Source organism: Eulemur rufifrons, chromosome 17 (genome assembly GCF_041146395.1).
Source record: "Eulemur rufifrons isolate Redbay chromosome 17, OSU_ERuf_1, whole genome shotgun sequence".
Classification (NCBI taxonomy): Eukaryota; Metazoa; Chordata; class Mammalia; order Primates; family Lemuridae; genus Eulemur; species Eulemur rufifrons.
The window spans coordinates 6152266-6164791 of NC_090999.1; the positions used below are offsets into that span (position 1 = coordinate 6152266).

General features: G+C 39.3%; 1 protein-coding gene across 1 annotated transcript in view; it reads right to left on the bottom strand.

The window, feature by feature from the left end:
* The window catches only part of SEMA5A (semaphorin 5A), a 320883-nt gene that overhangs the window by 218100 nt on the left and 90257 nt on the right, over nt 1-12526 (bottom strand). The window lies entirely within an intron of this gene.

A 12526-nucleotide genomic window follows, 5' to 3' on the forward strand; every position in this document is an offset into this window, starting at 1 on the left:
ACTAAGTTCATTTTTAGGGTGGTCTCAAGAGCCAAAGGCATTGTCTCCTGAGCACTCAGGTTTCTTACATTTTTCCCTCCAGTACAGGTGTACTGCCATCCTGCACTGAGTCAAAACTGCTTCCTCCAAACCACTGCAAGAGCCTCTTCACCACACTCTCTCTGCCTCTCCCATTTAACCTCTGACATACAACAGAGAATCTTCCAGAAGCACTGCTTGGCACATGTGGCACTTTCACCATAAAGCCATTTCAGGAAAACCTCTGTCTTTTATTACAGTTGAGCCACAGCCCTCTGTGCAGAATCAGATTAAGGATGCCTTTGAGGGGAGGGAATATCACAGGAGAGTCTATGTTTATTTAGACAGCATCATGACGAGGCCAGGTATCCAACAGAAATGTTGTCTCGAGGAGAAGGAATGTGGGCAGTCAAGCTGCCCAGGCAAGCACCACTGGAGGCTGGCTAGCATTTCAAGATTTGCTAAGCTCTCACCTGTGACACAGAAACCAGCACACCTCCCCTAAGGGAAGTCAGAAATCTACACACACCTATATAAGTCTTTCAGAAGAGGGGCTTACGAGTGGCACCAGAGATGATTACTGGCCATAGGGCAACCCATCACCTCTATAAGCATCTCAGATCCCTGCCCTCACACCATTTTCCACTTGGCTTTCTGGATTCAGGAGGCTGTAACTTCTACTGTGGGACACAGTATTACCTCGTGGTTGAGAATATTCATGCAAAAGCTGGAGCTCTGCCACCATATGACCTTAGAAAGGAAGTTGAACCATTCTATGCCTCATTCTTCTCATCTGTAAAATGGAGCTAATAATCAGACCTACCCCCTACAGTTGTTATGAGGTTTAAATCTAAGGAAAATACTTAGAATGTTGTCTGACCCATTGTAAGCACTCAATTAATAGTAGCAACTTCTAGTTAGTTTATGCAAAATATTAAAATTTCTGGACACACTGAAATTCTGAGCATGTTCTCCATTGCACAGGGAAAGGAAGAGTGTATCTTCCCCCCAGCGATTGTAGGTTAAGAGCACAATTACCCTCCTTGTTCACCTATCAAGATTGTTGTTGGTAGGGATGGTCATGGTGCTACTGGGTTTTTAGAAAAGTAGACAACATTGTTTATATTGTCATTGGTCCTGAACACAGTCATCCCACCCTTTCCAATCCACTGATGATTTTAACAAATACTTTTTCTGTAAATATTTCCAATATAATAAACCACTCATATATTTAGTCAATGAATTATCTAAGAGCTTTTGTGATATCCCGAGGCTGTTTCTCATACTTACACACACACCTGTGCACAGGCATGTTCACACTACAGTATCCATCTCTGGGAACTTTCTTGAAAAGAAGTTCTCATACCCAAAGGAAGAGCTGGAAGTGCCCTCGAGCCATTGAGGGGAAAGGATCCCAGCACCTATGATGTTCTATAGAGCTCTCGGCAAGACCACTAGAGAGAAAAGTTCAAAGCCCTCTCTCTATTTGGGAAGGGGATGGAAGAAGGTATAGACTTCACTATCTGCAACCCCTGGTTCCAGTTTTCAGGTATTTTTCCATAGGAGAGGACACTAGCTTATGATGACAAATCTGCCACACTCTCAGACCACATCTCCCCAAGTAAATATAACCCTTCTGACCATTATGTTTCCACTTCTCAGGTCCCAATAGCCCTCCACTCCATGAAAAATGCCAGTGGGTTTCAACCATCCATCTTTCCTTCCATCAAGTGCCTGAGAACTGGGGTACCCTCCCAATAACCTTGTTGGTAATAGCAAATCAATATGGCGGCAGAGACATTCAGTAGGAGAAAGGAAGAGGCAGAGAGCAGGGGCATGCTTACGAGGAAAGAGATCACAGTTATTGTGAGATACCACCAACAACAACAACAACTCCATGCTCAACACCCCAACGAAGAGAAGCACCGAGGAGGAGTTGAACTTTCTTTTTGGTAGTATTTTCTGGGTCATAATATCCAAGCTAGTGACTTTTTTAACCCCTTCTCAATTTTCTTAATCTAAAAAAGAAAAAAAAAACATAGAATCCAAGAATTCTAAAGCTAAACTGTCATTAAAGAGTATATATACCCCTCAATTTTATAAGGAAACTTCTGTAAATTAAGCGGTATGATGTGATTTGTCCAAGACTATGAGGCTTCAGAGAAAGTCCTAGGATTAGAAACAATCCTCCCCATCTTGGTGTCCTCTATCCCACTGTGCCTCATGCATGGCCTCACCAATGTGTCATTCAATGTCCCCTTCCTAATTTCACCTGCACTAAACATGCACACAGACACATACAAAAACAGTTCTGACAGCACAATTATTTCATATTTTCACTGCCCATGTACAGGAACATTAACAACTCATTTTAAGACAATTCAAGCCTTAATGCTGCTAATATCAAACTTCTGATTCTAGGCAATCAATTCTCACCTGTGGGACTGTGATCTGGCTGCGACGTATGTCTTCCCACAAAGAGAACAGTTTGGTCCTACCAGTCTGGCTAACTAAATGGTGCCTCTTTTCTCGCTTGTTAGTTTGCCTGAGTTCTTTCTGTACCTCCCTGTCTGTACTTAATTTGAAGAGTGGCCCTATTTCTTCATTTATGAAAGGAGAAATCTGAACTATACAGTAAGTCACTGTGTTTAAACAGCACAAATTCCTAAAAGATTGTGACTGTTTTTAAATATATAAAATGCCAAATGGAGTTAGATGAATAAGTGGTCATCTAACAAAAAACTTTTTATCATGAACAATTTCAATAAATTCCTGACAAGTACTTTTTCATGTACGTTTACCTTTTGTAGCTGAGTCACTTATTTCAAAATAATCTTAAATGGGACCTCAACACATAAAATAGTGAAAATAATTCTTTGTTAGTACACATTTATTTAATAAGTACTTACTGTATATAATTTGTATTTGTTAATCATAAAGTCAGTTGATGAAGCTTACTTAAAAATTTTAAAATTGGAGTTATCAGAACTATTTATAGTCTTACATATCCTCAACATCTATTTAATGTCTATATTCATGCCAGTTGGTTGGTTATATTTTTGTTACTTATTTTTTTCATTTGTTTGATTTTTAAGGTACAGAGTTGGTGGGTGCTTTTAAATATGTGTATAGTAAATGAGTATGGGCTATGCAAAACCCAAGCAGTCAATTTAAATGACTTGCTGGACCTTTCCATATTAGAACTGTGCAGTATTACACATCTTAATATTTACTTTATCTGTTACAATTGTCAACTTTTTAAAACATATTTTAAAAGATTAATCATAAATGAAACATTTGTTTAATTCCCTAATCATCTCCCTGGAACCTAAGAATATGATAAAAAAAAAAAAAACCCACTATGGATTCTACTATTCTCAAATCCCTTTCCTCAATCTATTTGATTCTAAGTACAATTCTACATGAATTTTGCTGTAGGCAAAATTCCAATCCAGCTGGCAACATGAGGAACCTGAAATTTCTCAAGACAGCTGGATCTATCACAGTTTAGGTCAATGGCCTATGAAGTTAAAGGTTACAAAAAGAAAGAAAATCTTCTAAAGGGAATAAAAAATTGTTATTCCCAGATGTGGGGTTACTCACACACTAAAGTAAGATCTATGGAACCCTGCAAGTGGCTGTTCTCCAGGGTATTACGAAAGAGGCAACCACTTTATCCTGCAATTGTGAGAGCACAGAGGAGGGAAAACAATATACCTGGGGTTCACGAGAGAGGCCACCAACCTTTCCAACATGAAGGAGTAATGCTTCTGGCTCCCGGCCAACTGGGAATGCTAACCAAATGTTGCACAGGGTCAGTTTCTCTAAAAGGGCAATGCTTTGAGCACCCCAAAGCTTTTAAGTGGTCTCATTAATCTTCATAACACCCCTAGATATAAACAGGTAGTAATAAGGAATATTGCCATTCTTCAGGGAAAAAAGCAGTGGTGCAAGATGTTACGAGATTAGACTCTTAGAATGTGTTAGTTATAGAGCGTAGGGGAGCAATTCTGTATCTCTACTTTTCTCCTCCCATTACAGAAGTACAAAGGAAGAGTTTACCAAGGTGTAACAGTTCAGTTTTATGGCTATAGTAAATAAAAATAGGAGTTTTTCTTCTCTTGGCATGGATCTACATTTTTTTCAAACATCTTAGAATAAAATTTGACATTGAATGTTCAAATGCAATAAACCATATTTCTTTTAGGAGTAATAATATATGAGGAGTACATAGATCCAATAGACTGAATAATTCAAATCACAAAGCCATTAAATTTGGCAGATACAAAATGACAATATTGAGTAGCCTGTTCATCCTTTCCCCACTAGACATCTGAGTGGGTTTTTCTCCCTCTTGACTAGAGTTTATTTCTTACTGACTCTGGGATTGAATAACTCATTCCTGGGTCCCATCACATCCCCCAGTGGCCTATTAGCAACAAATCACTAAGCACAACAATATATTCTCCTAGGGAACAGTGGGGGTCTTAATAGATGAAGTTCATTTGTATCTTCATGTAAAGTAATAAAATTCAGTCGGCATTAAAGAAAAGGTTGATCCATCATGAGCATATTAACTAAATGGCTCATTTTATCTAGAGACACTATAAAACTTAACTCTGACCTCCATAAATTATGAAAGACACAGGTGTTTTAAAATGGCATTCTCTTAGAATAACTCAATTGGTCTCTGATGAATATGACTATAAAATCAAAGAAAAAATTCCATTCCGAGTTCTTATTGAACATGTGAGTTACCGGCTTGCTTCTAATTGAGGAATAGGTCGCAGAGTAATTAAGAAAGGTAGACTTGCATTTTGCACTAAGAGAAATGGAGACAGAAAAGCAAGTAAATCTACAAAAATGTTTTAACAATGGATCTAAAGAAAAGTAGTAACTATATCCTGTACTACACAAAATGTTTTTATAAAGTTATTGTAATTATCTAAATGGAAGTATTGAATATCTCAATGACATGAATAGCTTAAAGAACATACAGATTTAATGTAATCATGTAGCTAACGCATGCAGTTCACCAACCTCTCTGCAATGGCAATTTCCAAGACACTACAGTATGCTGGTTGACTGTAGGCAAATTCTAGGAGCCTTTATTTTCCTGTGGTCAGAACCATCCTAAAGAAAAAAGCCTCTTTCATGTACTGTTCTCACAGGTTTTTGAGAGGTTAATTGAATTTCAAAATTGCAAAGCTGTTCTGAACAGTATAGCATTATATTTAAATAGTTAGATCACATTTAGAACACAGTTTTTGAATTCTGTTTTGTATTTTGTTAAAATATTTTTAAATATGGAGGCAAATGTATAACACGGTCATGTTATTAGCTACCTCCTCAGTCAGAATTTTTCCTGCCCTCCTCAAAAACAGCAAAGATATACTCTTTGGGCAACAAAAATTTTTCAATAATTCTAATTAATTTTTGTTGTTGTTATATGTGTCTAATTCCCACTCTCTCACAATTGCATTATTTCATTCTCTATCCTAAAAAGGGTATTTCAAGCACCTTAAAAGTCTTGGTTATTAGAAATAAGTTTCAAAGAATACATCAAAACCAAGATCAAATCAGTTTAATCGCACTCTTTTATCTTTCAATGCCAAGATTAAAAGGATAACTTCTCATTATTTAGGAAGTACAATGAAATAACAAAGATAGACTTTTAATGCCATGCAATAATTAGGAACAATACTGTTAGCAAACGTAAGAGATAAGAGATCATAAAAATCTTTTCTCACAAGTCTATTTGGGGCAAAAATTATTCATCAATATTATTAATAATCACACTAATAATTTAAATTGTATTATGCTTTAAATATTCTTTGCAAATGTCTAAGTGCTTTGAAGATCGCAGATGATGACTTATTGCTCTTAATTTAACTTGTAACTTCTGCTTTTATGAGTCCATGGTGTATTTGATTTGTCCCTTTCCATTTTTCAGTTAACAGAGATAATTTTGCATTTGAAAACAATACCAACTGAATATTCCTATGATTCCTTTAATCTGTGGCTTCCTAGGAATATTCACCCTCCAAATTATCTCCACATACAAATATTTGTCTGGGTTATCTTCAGAGTTAGTAAAATCTGAGATATTTTTTATCTCATACACCTTCAAATAATCAAAATATCACAGCTCATTCTCCCATATGCTCGATCCCAGCTGTTGCTGTCCAGTCACAGTTCCAAATCTTACTAAAGTCACCTCTGCCCCCTGCCCACAGCCACCCATTCTATCAGCCATCAGTCGCCATCAAACCAGCTCTGAAACATTTCTCAAATCCAGCTTCTCACCTCCAAGTCCACTACCATTGCCCAGGTTTACATGCTGTCTACTCTCCCTGGATCCGCAACTCCCAGCTGCTGTCCCTACCTCCAAGGTCTCCAAACTCTCCAAACTCTAGCACGTTCTGTGCACAATATTGTGGAAGTATCTTCCTAATGCAAACCTGAGGCTATAAACACATAGGCTTAGAAATCTCCCGGGCCCTTCAATGCTCTTAGCAGAGGTTCCCAAATTTGCCACACCGACAGAGCCTCAGGAGCTTGCTGAAACCAAAGATTCTGTCATTAATTCCAGGAAGTCTAACTGAGATAACATGGGGAGAGGCCCAGACATCTGCACCCTTGAAAGGCCTCTCAGGTCACTCTGAAACCTGCCTCAGTTGGAGTCACTGGTCCAAGCTCCTGTATCATCCAGCCTCACCTGACACTCAAGACCTCATCCACAATGACTTCACCCTCTCAGTCACCAACAGCCACCAAGATGAGCTCTTTTCAACCTCGTCTGGATCTCTGACTTTCCCCATGCAGCTCTCTCTTGCCTGCCGGATTCCTAAGGCATCTCCGAGGCCCAGCTGCAAGAGGACCTTCCCAGGGTAGCCTCTTCAGTCCCAAGTACCCTCATATCCCTTTCCTGTCCAGGCTGCCCTTGGAGAATTTAGTTGCTTGTGTCCCTGTCACATCTACTAGGCCAGGATCAACAAACTTTGTGTTAAAGGGCCAGAGAGCAGTTTCTCTGCCTTTCTGGCCTCTGTCCCAATTACTTGACTCTGCAGTCTTAGCTCCAAAGGAGCCATTGAAGATGTGCCAATGAACGGATGTGGCTGTGTGCCAATAAAACTTTATTTACAAAAACAGGGAGCCAACTCTGGGGCCACAGCTTGCTGACCCTGCCACTGGCCTATAAAATCTTCATCCAGTAAAGAAGATGTTTCATCTTTGTTGCCCCCATGCCTAAGATACTTCCTGGCATAAAGTAATAGATTCAATAAATATTGAATGAATGAAGAATCCTGACAGAATGACTATATGAACTTATAAATTCTGATAGACGCCATGCAGGACTGGATAGGAGAAAAGCTCTCAACACACAGAGTTTGTGGCACACGCATACAGACAAAGAGGCTGATTAATTATTATTAATACACACTCCTTTGTTGGTTCCTTCATGGGATCTGGGATACTAGAAGACTTTATTTATTTATTTACAGACATGACATGGTATCCCCTGGGGATTGGTTCTCGGATCCCTTCAGATACCAAAATCTGTGGGTGCTCAAGTCCCTGATGTAAAATGGTGCAGTATTTGCATATAACCTGCACACATCCTCCTATATATTCTAAATCATCTCTAGATTACTTATAATACCTAGTGCAATGTAAATGCTACATAAATAGTTGGTTTTTTTTTTTTATTTCTATTAGTTTTATTGTTGTACTGTTATTTTTTTGGTGTATTTTTCCCAAAATATTTTAGATCTGTGGTTGGCTGAGTCTGCAGATCTGGAACCCAGGGAAGGCTGTTTTACTTATTTATTTATAATGAAATAAATAACTATTCTGCTAGGCTGATCTTCTCCCAGCTCCAGCAGGGAAGAAACTATAGATTTTTCTTTTTCTCAATAGCAGAAGGAACACGATAGTTAGAAGTCTTTCCCAAGAGCATACACAGGCAGCCGGTTTGTTAAACACACACACTCCTGCGCCACCTGAACCGGGAGAGCTGGGAGGACTGGGCAGGGAAATCTCAAGTTAGGATGAATGCCCAGCTGATGCTTAGGAACACTGACGTCTGGCAAATAGTGGACAAAAGGTAACAATGCTGGAGACAAAGGGGAGACTTTGTAACACAGATCGTGTTTATTAATAAAATAAGCCAATTAGAAGAAAGGGGGAAACAGGTGGAAGGAGCAGAAAGAAGCCAGGAGAATCTTCAAAGACACACTGTGTGTCAGGCCCAGCACGAGAAAGGAAAGGGACAGAGAAAAGCAAACACCTAACCCTAAAGCAGAGGTTCAAAGTAACAAAATAATTCAAGTTGGAACAGGGTAATAAAAAATAAAACCAGCAAGATGAAAAGCATCATCCCTGTCCCCTTGCACCCCCAGCTGCTTGTCCCAAGACATAATTAATGTAAACACAACGTCAACATGAGCATTACCTCTGATCTCCCCGTGCAATGGGTGGGCGGGGGGCGGTGCACGTCTTTTTGGATTCACTCCTAATCACCGATCTCATGCCACTCAGCACACGTTCCCTTTAATTGTGTAAACTGGACTAAAATATATGCTTTGGAAAAGAGGAAGAAGTGTGGCTACTGGAAGCAGAATCACTGATCTCATAAACATCTCCAGTTTTCCTTTTAATTATATATTGCCTCCAACAGATTAATCCTAAGGTAAAAACTTTCAAGTAAAAATGGGAATTATAACAACCAAGAAAAGAATGATATTGGCCAGTTTTTAAAAAAATAAATACATTTTATGTGAATCTAAAATTTAGCTCCCCTTGTTTAGAACCCGTGGCAAAGTCATTTTAAAAGGAACTCATTGTAATTAAATAGAAGCCTGGCATTTATTCAGTGTGATCTTGTGAGAATACATGCTGTGTTAAGGTTATTGGAAGGCCAGCAGTCTGAGACGTCTCCACTGCCCTGGATTCTCAGGTAAGCAAACCAAAACTCAGCTCAGTGTAAATAGTAAAAGCAAACAACTGGAGACTTTCCACTTTCACCACTCAAATACATTTTCTGTATCTTGCTTGCGGGAAGAGCACCTAGCAAGAGGTTCCTCTCTTTCCACGCCCACGCCAGCGGAGAGCTGAACTGCCTGTGCCTGCGCTGCCTGATCCCGGATCACTGAATGCTCAGATAAACTCATGAACATTTGAAAATGCAGAAGTTTAACTTTTAAGGGTTTTGAACACTTAAAGCAAATTGAGCCCGGCATACATAATAAAAGTAAGTTAATCTTTCCTTTTTTATCTTTAGTTTTGTAGATTTAAACCATGAGCAAAACAGATGGTTCAAAATAATAAACTAAAATTTTTCACACTATCAGCTTGTTGTGACAGTAAAGAAGACCAAGCTCTCTGCCTCGGAAGCACTCAGATTTTAATTCTTTATTATTTTATTCTTTAGTAATAAACATGCTGATTAAAGAAATCTATACTGTTTGTTGTATAGCCATATATACGGAAATATCTTCTGATATCTAGAAATACTGTCACAGTGAGTCAAGGGGTTCTGCACAAGGAATCCAGGCAAGTGTGGGCTGGTATAGAGGGTCAGGTATGCAAGGCACGCAGCTACAGGATAGCACATCAGACGAGGTGCGCAAGGTGTGCAGCTATGGGCTGCCATATCAGGTCAGGTGTGCAAGGAGACTCATGCATCCCAGAACCTTTTGCTTTCTTGGTATCTTAACAATGTTCCCATTTTGTGATGTAATTTTGATAGAATTAAAAGCAAACATTTCCAAGGACATAAGTCATTATACTTGTCATCAATTATGATCATTACCCAATCCAAGCATTGGGTCTGTGGGCCTCAATCCCGTCTTACCCCTGGGCAGGTGGCTGCGCCATCAATGCTCACCTGTAAGCGCGCACACAGACACTGGCAATTGAGGCCACACGACACTCACAGGAGTTTGCATGAGAAATTACAGGTATTTCTTACTAAAACAGCACAGGTTGCAAGACTGTGCCCTTCAATTTATGTGTTTGTATTATACTGAAGCTTATTGGAGAAGAGTAAGGGAATCAAAATTCATCTTACGGGAAGAAAAAAAGTGAAATACCAAGAAACAAACAAAAAGAATGGATGAAAATTCACATTTTAGAAACTGAGATATATGTTTAAAAATATTTTCACTTAGAAAAAACACATCTTTGTACCTAAATAGCCACAAAGAGTGCCTGGATATCTTCCTTGTGGTTCCGTGACAAAGACTCCAGCTACAGACGCTCTGATAACAAACTCTTTCTCGTTAGCACTGCAGGGCTTTAAGCATTATTAAAATATGACTGCTTTGTAAATGCCCTGACAGCAAACACTGCCTTGAGTGTGGACCCAGTTAGTTGCCATTTGGAATAACACTAGAATTCAGCACAGAATACATACCGGAGTAATTCGGGATGGAATCACTTACCACCCTTAGAATGAACCTGAAACACTGAAGACAAACTAATCCATTTGGGAAATAAAAATGTAATCACCCTCTCTTGCATCTGTTGCAACATTCTATCTGCAGCAAAACTTACACTTGTGCCAAGTTTGTGGAGTATGATCGCTGTCATTACTTTTATAATTATCTATACAAAAAAATTTTTATCCATAAAATATTCTTTCATTTTGAAATATTTCATTTTTTCATACCATGGAAACTGATTTTAGTAGGATTTGTGACAAAGAAGTATACAATCATTCAAAAAATATTATCCCAAGAATAGAAATAAAGAGAAATCAACACAGGGAAACAGCTGAAAAGGTTAACTGTGATTATTTGTGAAACTGTTTTTTTCTTTATGCTTTACTGTATTTTCCACACTATCTAAAATGAAGATGCCTAAGTTTCATCATTGGAAACACAAATATGATTAATTTTTAAAGAGGCTGGGGTAAAACAAGATAAGAATGTCAATGCATTTAAAATAATGTGAAAGCTAATGTGCACCTCGGAAATGGTAAATGCACAGATCCTTCCAGAAGTTGCATGAATTCAGATCCAACTACCTTTCGGGGCTACATAATCACAAATCGCCTAAAGATAGGTTACCCTTCTGCAGCACAATGAACTTCTTTTGTCAGCGAGTGCAAAGCATCTTTAACTGAATCCCATTTCAGGAACATCAAGTATCACAAATATAAAGTGAAACCATCCAACAAATGGCTTCACAATGCCTAGTGCTAACTATGAAAAAATAAAGAGTATCATTCTATGTTTCCATAGCTCATATTTTTAAACCATTACTGATTTCCAAAATATACACCTGTTATCTAAACTTCTCTTGCTAGGTCAAGCTTTGCCAAGCAGGAAGCTGAGGGCTGGGTTATTTTTAAAGTTTTATATCAGGCTCACACACTCCCTCTCAAACTTTCTGAGCCTAATCCCACCAAATTTCCTAGGTGAAATTCCTATTCTCTCCCTTCAGTGGTAACTGCCTGAAATGCACACACACACGTGTGCTAAAACCCAGAGATGCTCAGAGCCTCCCTCAGGCTGCCTGTTAACGTGACAGTCCCTTGTCGTGGATTATTTCATTTAATCCTCACAACAGCTGAGAGGGGCAGAAACTATTATATCAACTTTAAAGATGAGAAAATTAGGCTCTGAAGTAACCTTGGCTCAGGGTTACTCAGCTAAGCAAGGCTAATCCACCCCCTTTTTCTTTCCTGTCATTTATCATCAAGGACCTACAATATACCACACGCTGCTCTAAACAGAAAAATACAGCCCATGTTCCTAGGGTCACCAGATATTTGGAACATACTTTATAATAAAAAATTACATGTTGCTTGTGCTTAGCAAAAATTCAAATTTAACTGTGTATCCTGGATTTTTATTTGTTAAGTCTGGTGATCCTACATGTCCTTGTCCACCATGCCATCTGCCATACTAGTGTGACTCAGTGGCCAGTCCAGTCGCTCCCAGCAGGGTTGAGCCGGGACCATGATGACAAAAGATGGATGGAGACCTCCAGGGTCTCTGGAATAAAGACTCCAGGGACACTAGGATGGGGACTCCAGGGATACTGGAGTGCAGACCCCCAGAGACACTAGGATATAGACCTCCAGGGACATTCAGAGGGAGAGATCTAAGTATCCTGGGATCGAGACCTTTAAGGACACTGGGATGGAGACCTCCAGGGACAGGTGCCCCTTGGGAACAATTTCCAGTTGCCGTCTCCAGCCAGGACAGGAGCACAAAGCATCTCTTCACAATCCCCAACTTGCTCTGTGGCTTCTCACATCCCATAGGAAAATCTTGAGTCACTGACCAAAAGCCAACCAGCTGCAGGGTATGAGGTGCAGGACTGTTCACACAGCACTGCAGACCTCCAGAGATAACAGAGAGTCTTTTGAGTCAAGCTCATGGAAAAAGCTTTTCCAAAGTTCTTTAGAGATGAATGAGGAATGCAAGATTCAGCAGCACTAACTGGGATCACATTTGTTCCTGTTCCCCCAGTAAGAGGCCTCTTCCCCTTGGCTGAT